This window comes from Schistocerca americana, chromosome 4 (genome assembly GCF_021461395.2).
Source record: "Schistocerca americana isolate TAMUIC-IGC-003095 chromosome 4, iqSchAmer2.1, whole genome shotgun sequence".
Classification (NCBI taxonomy): Eukaryota; Metazoa; Arthropoda; class Insecta; order Orthoptera; family Acrididae; genus Schistocerca; species Schistocerca americana.
Window position 1 is genome coordinate 823,328,163 of NC_060122.1, and position 12,699 is coordinate 823,340,861.

General features: G+C 45.0%; 1 protein-coding gene across 1 annotated transcript in view; it reads left to right on the forward strand.

Annotated features, from left to right (window-relative positions):
• LOC124613832 (titin homolog) overlaps positions 1-12,699 on the forward strand; it is a 1,109,199-nt gene that overhangs the window by 903,030 nt on the left and 193,470 nt on the right. The window lies entirely within an intron of this gene.

Consider the following 12,699-nt stretch of genomic DNA (forward strand, 5'->3'; position numbering starts at 1 on the left):
CCATAGATGTTAAGTCCCATAGTGCTCAGAGCCATCTAACTCATCCCAAAGATTTGCCGTTGGCATTACACTACACCTACATTGATACTCTGCAAATCACATTTAAGTGCCTGGCAGAGGGTTCATCGAACCACCTCCACGATTCTCTATTATTCCAATCTCGTATAGCGCGCGGGAAGAATGAACACCTATATCTTTCATCGTGGTGATCGTTCCTCCCTATGTAGCTCGGTGTCAACAAAATATTTTCGCATTCGGAGGAGAAAGTTGGTGATTGGAATTTCGTGAGAAGATTCCGTCGCAACGAAAAACGCCTTTCTTTTAATGATTTCCAGCCCAAAACCTGTATAATTTCTGTGACACTCTCACCCATATTTCGCGATAATACAAAACGTGCTGCCTTTCTTTGAACTTTTCCGATGTACTCCGTCAGTCCTACCTGGTAAGGATCCCACACCGCGGAGCAGTATTCTAAAAGAGGACGGACAAGTGTAGTGTAGGCAGTGTCCTTAGTAGGTCTGTTACATTTTCTAAGAATCCTGCCAATAAAATGCAGTCTTTGGTTAGCCTTCCCCACAACATTTTCTATGTGTTTCTTCGAATTTAAGATGTTCGTAATTGTAATACCTAGGTATTTAATTGAATTTGCGGCTTTTAGATTAGACTGATCTACCGTGTAACCGAAGTTTAACGAGTTCCTTTTAGCAGTCATGTGGATGACCTCACACTTTTCGTTATTCAGGGTCAACTGCCACTTTTCGCACCATTCAGATATTTTTTTCTAAATCGTTTTGCAGTTTGTTTTCATCTTCTGATGACTGCGCCATCTGCGAACAACCGAAGACGGCTGCTCAGACTGTCCCCCAAATCGTTCATATAGATAAGGAACAGCAAACGGCCTATAACACTACCTTCTGTTTTACTCGATGATTTTCCGTCAGTTACTACGAACTGCCGGTGGTCTAGCGGTTCTAGGCGCGCAGTCCGGAACCGCGCGACTGCTACGGTCGCAGGTTCGAATTCTGCTTAGGGCATGGATGTGTCTGATGTCCTTAGGTTAGTTAGGTTTAAGTAGTTCTAAGTTCTAGGGGACTGATGACCACAGCTGTTAAGTCCCATAGTGCTCAGAACCATTTGAACCATTTTTTTTACTACGAACTGTGGCCTCTCTGACAGGAAATCGAAAATCCAGTCACATAACTGAGACGACATTCCATAAGTACCCAATTTCACTACGAGCCTGGCCGGCCGTTGTGGCCGAGCGGTTCTAGGCGCTTCAGTCTGGAACCGCGCGACCGCTACCGTCGCAGGTTCGAATCCTGCCTCGGGCATGGATGTGTGTGATGTCCTTAGGTTAGTTTGGTTTAGGTAGTTCCAAATTCTAGGGGATTGATGACCTCAGAAGTTAAGTCCCATAGAGCTCAGAGCCATTTGAACCATTTTAACTACGAGCCGCTTGTGTGGTACAGTGTCAAAAGCGTTCCGGAAATCCAGTAATACTGAATCGGTCTGAAATCCCTTTTCAATAGCACTCACTTCAAGTGAGTAGAAAGCTAGTTGTGTTTCACAGGAACGATGTTTTCTAAACCCATGTTGACTATGTGTCAATAGACCGTTTCCGTCGAGGTAATTCATAATGTTCGAAAACAATATATGTTCTAAAATCATGCTGCATATCGACGTTAACGATATGGGTGTGTAATTTTTTGTATTACTCCTGCTGCCCTTCTTGAATATTGGTGTGACTTTTGCAACTTTCCAGTTTTTCGGTACGGATCTTTCGTCGAGCGAACGGTTGTATACGATTGTTGAGTATGGAGCTAATGCATCAGCATACTCCGAAAGGAACGTAATTGGTATACAGTCTGGACCGGGGCTGTGGGGACGCCAGTCGCTTTCAGGAATGTTATTGTCCGCAAACCAGTGTCTCACACACGGCTACTTAATGACACAGTCCATTGTCATACTGTACAGTCATCGCTTCCGAACTGTCCCTGCATTGTACATAGTACACAATTGTAAAATGCGTTCATAAATTTCTGCATCTAGCGTTTTATTAAGCGCAATAGAGGGACCACACCCTAACCACTAAAAACAAGCGCATACCGTAACACCGCCTCCTCTGCACTTTGCTGTTGACTCTACACATGATGGCAGGTATCTTACTCCACGCGTTGGCCAAAGCCAAACACTCTCATCGAGTTGTCTAAAGGTACTGCGTGATTCATCACCTCAAATTACTCCTCTCCAGTTACCCACTGTCCATGCGTCGCTTAACATTGACGAAGGCAAGTGTGGCCTTTGAGAAGCTGCTTAACCATTTTTAACTCCCTACGCACACTTATTGTGCTCTCTGAACTCTTCGCAGCACTTCGGAATTCACGAGCATCTACATCTACGTGATTACTGTGCTATTCACAGTAAAATGCCTGGAAGAGGGTTCAATGAACCACCTTCAAACTGTCTCTCTACCGTTCCACTCTCGAACGGCACGCAGGAAAAACGAGCACTTAAATTTTTCTGTGCGAGCCCTGATTTCTCTTATTTTATCGTGATGATCATTTCTCCCTATGTCGGTGGGTGCCAACAGAATGTTTTCGCAATCGGAGGAGAAAACTGGTGGTTGAAATGTTATGAGAAGATCCCGTCGCAACGAAAAACGCCTTTGTTTTAATGATTGCCACTCCAATTCACGTATTATGTCTGTGTCATTATCACCCCTATTTCGCGATAATACAAAACTAGCTGCCCTTCTTTGTACTTTTTCGATATCATCCGTCAGTCGCACCTGATGCGGATCCCACACCGCACAGCAATACTCCAGAATAGGGGGGACAAGTGTGGTATAAGCAGTCTCTTTAGTAGACCTGTTGCACCTTCTAAGTGTTCTGCCAGTGAATCGCAGTCTTTGGTTTGCTCTACCCACAATTTTATCTTCGTGATTGTTACAATTTAGGTTATTTGTAAATGTAATCCCTTAGTATTTAGTTGAATTTACAGCCTTCAGATTTGTGTGACTTCTCGTGTAATCGAAATTGAGCTCATTTGTTTTAGTACTCATGTGAATAACTTCGCACTTTTCCTTATTCAGGTTCAACTGCCACTTTTCGCACTATGCAGATATCTTATCTAAATCATTTTGCAAGTCGTTTTGTTCATCTGATGACTTTACAAGACGGTAAATGACAGCATCATCTGCAAACAATCTAAGACGGCTACTCAGGTTGCCTCCTATGTCGTTAATATAGATCAGGAAGAAGTGATTCATTTCGCTCATTTCATGCGATTTTTCTTTTCTTTTTTACGAGCACTCTCCACAATACCTGACGGTCGCTATCCGTCAGCACGTGTGGTCTGCCTAGTCTTCGTTTATCTGCGGTTTTTCCTTCGCGTCTCCTCATGACCAACACTCCACTTGGCCCACTCTGGAGGTTGAGACATCGCTGATAGATTTGTTACCCGGGTGACATCCAATGACGAGGGCGCATTCAGTGTCACTGACCTCTCCTGATCGACTCATTCTGCTGTTACCTTAGCTCAGCGCGATAGACCCCGCCTCCTTTCATATTGGCGGGTTTCGCTCTCTCGTAACAGTTACTGATCAATTACCGCATTACGCATTACTGTCCGGATACTTCATACCGGATAGCGTATTCACTAACGAATCAGTTTCACAAGCATGTTGGACATCTCCGTCCATATTGTCCAGACCATTGAGACGTGCACCGCAGACAGAACTTCCTATTTTACCAGATATTACGACGTTTTGCCGTTCCGTTAATGTACGGAGCGCAGGAAGAATGAATGTTTACATTTTTTCTTTGCGCACTGTAATTAACCTTATCTTGTTCTCAGGATCTCGATGGAGCTATACATTGGGGGTTTCTAGTAAATTGCTAGAGTCATCAATTGAAGACGTTTCTCGGGACTTCGTAAGTTGGCTAGCTCGGAGCAATTCATGTCTATCTTCAAGTGTCTGACAGTGCAGTTTTTCGCCACCCCCGTATCATTTTCCCGCGAGTCAAACAAACCAGTGACCGATCGTGCCGCTCTTCTTTGTACACACTCAATACCTCCTGTTACACCTGTTTAGTATGGTATACTTATATGTTGTCTGTTCTTTCGGACATGTCCGAAAGAGCAGACACCATTGATGACCTGCATCCGTCTAAAGCGAAATTAGAATTATATTAATACCTTTAGCTGCTAACGGGCGTTGATCTATATCAACGGGGACAGGTGGAAATGTGAGCCCCGACCGGGACTCGAACCCGGGATCTCCGGCTTACATGACCGAAAGAACAGACACCATATCCATATAAGTATATAGTTCTGGCAACACCGGCCATGACTTTCTTCTTCTGTGCGGATGCACACATATTCCCTGAACTCTTACGAGACTTGGTGAGAATGTCTTCCACGAGTAATGAGTGTGTTAGGGTGGGACACTAGGAATGTAGTGTGTTTACATTCAAGGTGAGAATGTGGGTCTCGCGGAAGGCGTGCGCGAGATAGTCCCTGCAGTCGCCCTATCCTCTGTGCCCTCGGTGGCTCAGATGGACAGAGCGTCTGCCATGTAAGCAGGAGATCCCGGGTACGAGTCCCAGTCGGGGCACACATTCTCACCTGTCCCCGTTGATATAGATCAACGCCCGTTAGCAGCTGAAGGTACTAATATAATTCTAATTATTTAGTATGGACCCCACACACTTAAGTAATATTGTGCGGTGGTTCGTGCGAGTGTTCTGTATGCAGTCTCATTTGTAGACGGATTCAATTTGTCTAGTGTTCCACCAATGAACCTGCACCTGTAGTACCTGCGGCAGACCCTGTGAGACCTTTCCGTTTCGTATTCCTACAAATTATAACATTGAGTTATTTATGTAAGTTGAAGAACTGAAGTTGTGACTCGCTGATATCGTAGTCATAGGGCACTACGTTTTTTTTTGTTTTTTGAAGCGTAAAATTTTACATATCTGAACATTTGCACTATGTTGGCAGTCTTTGCACCACTTTACAATCTGAGGGACCTGACTGCATACTCATGCAGTGTTTTTCAGACAGTATTTCATTACAGATAACTGCATCAACTGCGAAAAGTCTCAATATACTACTAATATTGTCATTAATGTACAATAAGAACATCAAGGGTCCGAACACGCTTCCCTTGGGCGCGCCTGAAGGTACTTCTACGTACATCGATGACTATGTACCCCCTACCGAGATATCCTCTACCCAGCCACAAATGTTACTTGATACGCCAGATGGTCCTATTTGAGATAATGAACGGTGGTGTACTCCGGGCCAAATGGTTTTCGCAAGTCAATAAATACTGTATCTACCGAACTGACTTGGTCCCTGTCATTCAACATGTCATGCGAGAAACACGCGAGTTGTGTTTCGGATGATCTTTCTTTTCGAAATTCGCGCTGTTTGGTATCGAGAAGGTCATTCTGTTCGAAGTGACTCATTATATTTGAGGTTAGAATATGTTCTAAGATTTTACGAATAATGGATGCCAGGGACATTGGACGGTACTTTTGTGGATCACTACTTCTACCCTTCTCTGTGCATATTTCCTACCACTGGGTACGGTTTTTCGTTCGAGGGGTCTACGGTACATAATTCTTAAAAGAGAGACCCAATCAACCGAAAATTCCCTGTAGGGATTTCATCGCGCGCCTGGCACTTTGTTTTAACGATTTCAGCTGCATGTCGTGGTACGGACACTCCACAAAATCTAGCCACCCCACCATTCATTATGACCTCGGCTGGGCGTGGAAGAGAGTAGACAAGTTTCTTCAAGTATGCAGCTCGCAGTGATGATTACATCGTAGAGCTACCAAACTGTGCCGATGTTCGTTGTCAAGTTTCATCTACTCTTCCAAATAGTCCCAGACATTTTCTGTGGGATTAAATCGAGTGCGTTAGCGAGTGAGCGAAAGTGCAATAGGTTACCTAGCCAGGAACGTATTCGCGTTGCCCTCAGAACACGACTGGGACCACCCTGGAAGACGGGAGTGTCCATATCATCCACACCACGAAGATGTAGAAGAACTGGTAAAATCTGGTCCCCAGGACTGTTGAAGCAGACATGGTGGTTCATGTTCATCGTAACCTGAGTGAGTCAGCCAAACTCATGGTAGAAAGACACGTCCAAAACATCAGAGAACCACCTCAGACTTCAACTACACCCTCCACACACTTCGTAGTAAACGCCTCATTGAGCCTTTCGTGCAGTGGACGCACTGCATCGTTTGGAAACAAGCAACATCGCTGCTCTTCGGACCATTCTACACGACTCCACTCAGCTACTCCTGAGTTTAACTTGCATCTACATCTACGTACATAGATACGCACGAAGCCACTGTACGGTGCATGGTGGAGGGTACCTTGTACCACCACTAGCCACTTCCTTTCTTGTTTCACTCGCAAATGGAGCAAGGGAAAAACAGCTATTTATATGCCTCGGTACGAGCCCAGATTTCTCGCATCTTATATTTGTGCTCTTTAAGGGAAATGTACGTTACCGGCAGTAGAATCCTCTGCAATCAGCTTCACTGCCGGTTCTCAAAATATTTTGAATATCACCTGGCGAAAAGAACGTCGCGTTCCTTCCAGGGATCCCATCTGAGTTTACGAAGCATCCTCTTGAAACTAGAGTGCTGATCGAACCTACCAGTAACAAATCTAGCAGCACCCCTCTGCATTGTTTCGATGGTTTCCATTAATCGGACATGGTAGGGATGCCAAATACTCAAGCAGTATTCAAGATCGGGCTCCCTATTACTGTCCTCGCAACATTACGCCCAGATATTTAATCGACGTGACTGTGTTACGTAGCACACTACAAGTGCTTTTTTTCGAATATTACGGGATTTTCTTCGCCTACTCGCCTCCATTAACTCAAATTTTTCTCCATTTAGAGCAAGCTGCCATTCATCACACCAACTATAAATTCTGTGCAAGTCATCTTGCGTATTCCTACAGTCACTCAACGACGAGACCTTTCTGTACACCACAGCGTCATCAGCAAACAGCCGTAAATTGGTGCTCACCCGGCCCGTCAGATCATTTGTGTATATAAACAATAATAGCGGTCCTATCACACTTCCTGGGGGCACGCTGACTTTACCCTCGTCTCTGATGAACACTCGCCGTCGTGGACGACTTATACTGGGTTTTATTACTTAAGAAGTCTTCGAGCCAATCACATACCTGTGAACCTGTTCCATATGCTCGTACCTTCGTTAATCCTAGAACACTAAAGGCAGGGAAAAACTGCATTGGTACTGAAGCGTTGCAAATTTTAATACTCCATATTTCATTAAGTGGAAGGCATAATTTATTGTTTGTCCAGTAGTGAATAACAATTATAAGGCCTCCAATAGTATGTCACATACAAAATAAGTACAAAATGTCTTGCTTTATACACTATACCGAAAATACCTTATTGCTGGGAAGCAGGCATTCGCATTAACTGCAATCGTAAATCTTGAGAGGGTTTAGTAATATAGGGTTAACAGTAAGCAGTGGAGCACTGTGTGAAATGCTGTCTGGAAATCCAGGACCATGGAATCTGGTTGTTGCCCTTCTACATCTACATCTACATCATACTCCGCAAGCCACCTAATGGTGTGTGGCGGAGGGTACTTTCGGCACCACTATCTGATCCCTCCAACCCTGTTCCACTCGTGAGTAGTGCGTGGGAAGAATGATAGTCGGTAAGCCTCTGTATTGGCTCTAATTTCTCCAATTTTCTCCTCGTGGTCAATACGCGAGATGTATGTGGGAGGAGGTAATATGTTGTCCGACTCCTCCTGAGAAGGGCTGTCCCGAAATTTCAGTAGTAATTCTCTCCGTGATGCACAACTCCTCTCTTACAACGTTTGTCAGTGGAGTTTGTTTAGCATCTCCGTAAGGCTGTCTCGCCAGCTAAACGATCCCGTGACGAAACGCGCCCTTCTTCTTTGGATCTTCTCTATCTCCTCTAACAGTCCTACCTGATAGGGATCCCAGATAGGTGAACAATACTCAAGAATCGGGCGAACGAGCGCCTCATAAGTCACTTCTTCCGTGGATGAGTTAGATTTCCTTAAGATTCTCCCGATGAATCTGAGTCTGGTGTCTGCTTTTCCCACTACCTGTTTTATATGGCCATTCCACTTAAGGTCGCTCTGGATAGTTATGCCTAGATATTTTACGGCAGACGCTGTCTTCAGCTGTATGTCATCAATAGTGTAGCTGCACGGTAGTGGATTTCTTTTCCTATGTATGCGCAATATGTTGCATTTATTTACATTTTGGGTCAACTGCCTGAGTCTGCACCATTCATCAATTCTTTGCAGGTCGTTCTGCAAATTCTTGCTGTCTTCTGGCGTTGCTACTTTGGTATAGACAACTGCATCATCTGCGAATAGCCTTAAAGAGCATCCGACGCTTTCTACTAGATCATTTATACACATTGCAAACGGCAACGGTCCTATCACACTTCCCTGCGGTACTCCGGTTACTACCTTTACATCTGTCGATTTTGTTCCGTGAAGAGCGACGTGTTGAGTTCTAATTGCAAAAAAGTCTTGAAACCAGTCGCAGGTCTGCTCTGATACTCCGTAAGCTCGTATTTTTTCATTCGACGGCAACTCGCGACGGTGTCAAATGCCTTACCGAAATCAAGGAACACGGCATCAACCTGAGCGCCGTTCTCCCCTGCGCTGTGGGTATCATGGAGGAACAGAGCGAGCAGAGTTTCGCAGGATCTCTGTTTGCGGACTCTGTGTTGATTTTTATAGAGGAAATGTTCATTTTCCAAAAACGTCATAATTGGTGAGCATAAAACATGTTCGATAATTCTACAACAGAACGATGTAGGTATATAATTGTGTGGATCTGTCTTACGGCCTTTCTTATAAACGAAACGGCCTGCGCTTTTTTCCAGTCATTAGGTACCTTTCGTTGCTCAAGCGAGCTACGATAAATTACTGCTAGAAGGGGTGCATGTTCTTTCGCATAATCTTTATAGAATCTTACATGTATCTCATCTGGTCCTGAAGCCTTTCCACTACTAAGCGATTGCTTTTCAATTCCGCGATCGGTTATCTTCATCCATGGATTGCAGGATGTCATGCGAGGAAACGGCAAGCTGTGTGGACAGGAGGTCTGCTGTGTTCCCGTGTGTTGTTTGGCCCGCCGTAGCAGTGCAGCCTGATGTGCCGCTGTCAGCAACGGCTTTTCGCCAAGTATCCCTTTCCAAACTGCATCGTACGCGGTTCCTATCGCAATGTTTGCTCTGAATCTGTGCAAGACGTGCCTGCATTCACCGACAGCAGCAATTCCTGTTGGTTGTGAAACCGATTTTCATTGGCGAGGCCTGATCCTCGTCTTCGCTCCTAACGGTTAGGATATTTTTACTGTCATTGTTTTTGCGCCGTGTCACGTGTCCGTGAGGGCTACACCATTCCTTGTAGATGCGTTCGTCAAATAGGGCAACATCACTGAAGTCCTGGTGGGCGTTCTGCCGCGTCGTCTTACAAAATACTTGTTGTTGTTGTTGTGGTCTTCAGTCCTGAGACTGGTTTGATGCAGATCTCCACGCTACTCTATCCTGTGCAAGCTTCTTCATCTCCCAGTACCTACTGCAACCTACATCCTTCTGAATCTGCTTAGCATATTCATCTCTTGGTCTCCCTCTCCGATTTTTACCCCCCACACTGTCCTCCAATGCTAAATTTGTGATCCCTTGGTGCCTCAGAACACGTCGTACCAACCGGTCCCTTCTTGTTGTCAAGTTGTGCCACAAACTCCTCTTCTCCCCTACTCTATTCAATACCTTCTCATTAGTTATGTGATCTACCCATCTAATCTTCAGCATTCTTCTGTAGCACCACATTTCGAAAGCTTCTATTCTCTTCTTGTCCAAACTATTTATCGCCCATGTTTCACCTCCATACATGGCTGCACTGCATACAAATACTTTCAGAAACGACTTCCTGACACTTAAATTTATACTCGATGTTAACAAATTTCTCTTCTTCAGAAACGCTTTCCTTGCCATTGCCAGTCTACATTTTATATCCTCTCTACTTCGACCATCATCAGTTATTTTGCTCCCCAAATAGCAAAACTCTTTTACTACTTTAAGTGTCTCATTTCCTAATCTAATTCCCTCAGCATCACCCGACTTAATTCGACTACATTCCATTATCCTCGTTTTGCTTTTGTTGATGTTCATCTTATATCCTCCTTCCAAGACACTGTCCATTCCGTTCAACTCCTCTTCCAAGTCCTTTGCTGTCTCTGACAGAATTACAATGTCATCGGCGAACCTCAAAGTTTTTATTTCTTCTCCATGAATTTTAATACCTACTCCGAATTTTTCTTTTGTTTCCTTTACTGCTTGCTCAATATACAGATTTAATTACATCGGGGAGAGGCTACAACCCTGTCTCACTCCCGAACCGCTGCTTCTCTTTCATGTCCCTCGACTCTTATAACTGCCATCTGCTTTCTGTACAAGTTGTATATAGCCTTTCGCTCCCTGTATCTTACCCCTGCCACCTTCGGAATTGGAAAGAGAGTATTCCAGTCAAAACTGTCGAAAGCTTTCTCTAAGTCTACAAATACTAGAAACGTAGGTTTGCCTTTCCTTAATCTTTCTTCTAAGATAAGTCGTAAGGTCAGTATTGCCTCACGTGTTCCAACATTTTTACGGAATCCAAACTGATCTTCCCCAAGGTCGGCTCCCACCAGTTTTTCCATTCGTCTGTAAAGAACACTTAAAAGACTAAAATATGGCGATGTTTCGGCCGTGTTTCAGCTGCCTCGCCAAGGGCACAGCCTGATCCGCTGTGGAGTGGGTACAACAGTACACCGCGTTTCTGAGCATAACACTAGACCACCGACGCCACACTTATTAGATTTTATTGGTTCTAGAACGACATTGACGGGTTTTAGGAAAGAGGGAGAGGTCGTGTGGCAGTCTATTGGTGCGTTATGCGGTTTGCTGGCAACTGATAGCCGGCCGTGTATCAGCGACAAGCTTCTGCGGGCCGTCTTTTCCAGTTGCGCTTCGTTCTGCGTATTTAGCAGATCGCAAGAGTGTCCGGTGAGGCCGGTGCTGTGCGACCACGCCTTCCCTCTCGATGTCGTCAAGCAACTTCAGGACTTCGATTTCGATTGCCTCTCTTATTTCGGCTGCGCACATCGACGGCGGTCTTACAGCTGTGGTGCTTCGTCTAACCCGACAGCCAGCCCGCAGCCGCGGTGGTCACCAGCTAGAATCGACGTGTGCTGCCCCAGCCGCACCCAGCGTTCCTCTGCTATGCGGTTGCTGACCCTTTCGGTATCCCAACGCTGGCGGCGCCGTATCTCGTGCACACCTGCGCCGTTGAGGGCTGTTACTGCGTGCGTAGTGGACCCCACTAAAGCCTGGACCCTGCGGCCACTCCGAAAAACTGGTTTGATGCCTTCTCAGCGAAGCACAGTGCCTGCCCGATCGCCGATGCCCTTCACGCAAGGTGAGCAACGTCTCTCGGGGCCGTGCTGTTATTTCATTTCTTGTGTCTGGTTTGCTTCTGAACTTAGAAGCTCTTCTTATTGTTCCATTATCGTACCGGCGAAAAAAGGCTCCTATAGCAGCACAAAAAAAGCGAATGTCGTCCTGTTTATTAACACACTCTGACTGAAAAATAGGGTACCAGTTGCCTCATTCTAGCTTCCTCAGCACCATTTTAAATTTTTTCCCATAGATTTTGGCGTGCGAACATTTCGCGCTCTCTTTAACATCCAACTCATCCCTCACTCCCCCCAGCTCTCCTAACAAGGGGAGGCCGCCTATTGTGAAATTCAGATTCGATTCATACTGCGCATAATAAAAGCTCATGGCCAGAGGTGTAATGTGGCAAAGCACCAAGATGCACTTCTCAGCCGTTGTCGAGAAAATCGACAGTTAAAAGAAACCGTTGCGGTGAAATACTCTCTACGATCAATGGTTTTCTACAGCGTCGTGGCGCAGCGGTAAGCGCTCGGGTTTGTAATCCGAAGGTCGCCAGATCGAATCTCACACCATGCAACTTTTTTTTTAGTATTTGTTTTTTGTAATTCAAATGTCTATACACATACACACACACACACACACACACACACACACACACAAATATATATATATATATATATATATATATATATATATATATATATATATATATATATATATATATATATATATATATTTGAATTACAAAAAACAAATACTAAAAAAAAGGTTGCATGGCGCGAGATTCGATCCGGCGACCTTCGGATTACGAACCCGAGCGCTTACCGCTGCGCCACGACGCTGTAGAAATATATCAATTGTAGACAGTATTTCACCGCAACGGTTTCTTTTAACTGTCGATTTTCTCGACAACGGCTGAGAAGTGCATCTTGGTGCTTTGCCACATTACACCTCTGGCCATGAGCTTTTATTATGCGCAGTATGAATCGAATCTGAATTTCACAATTGGCGGCCTCCCCTTGTAAGTGTAATTCACTCACACCAACTAGTCCATCGCTGTAAGTCGCTCATACCCGTCCACTCCCACCTGCCCATTCACACTCACTCACTCAGCCCAACACATTGTCCTTATCGCTTTGTGTCTCTCCTACTGCCACTGTCTCCCCTCTTACAGCCACATTCGTTCTGTCCTACTACTACAGTCT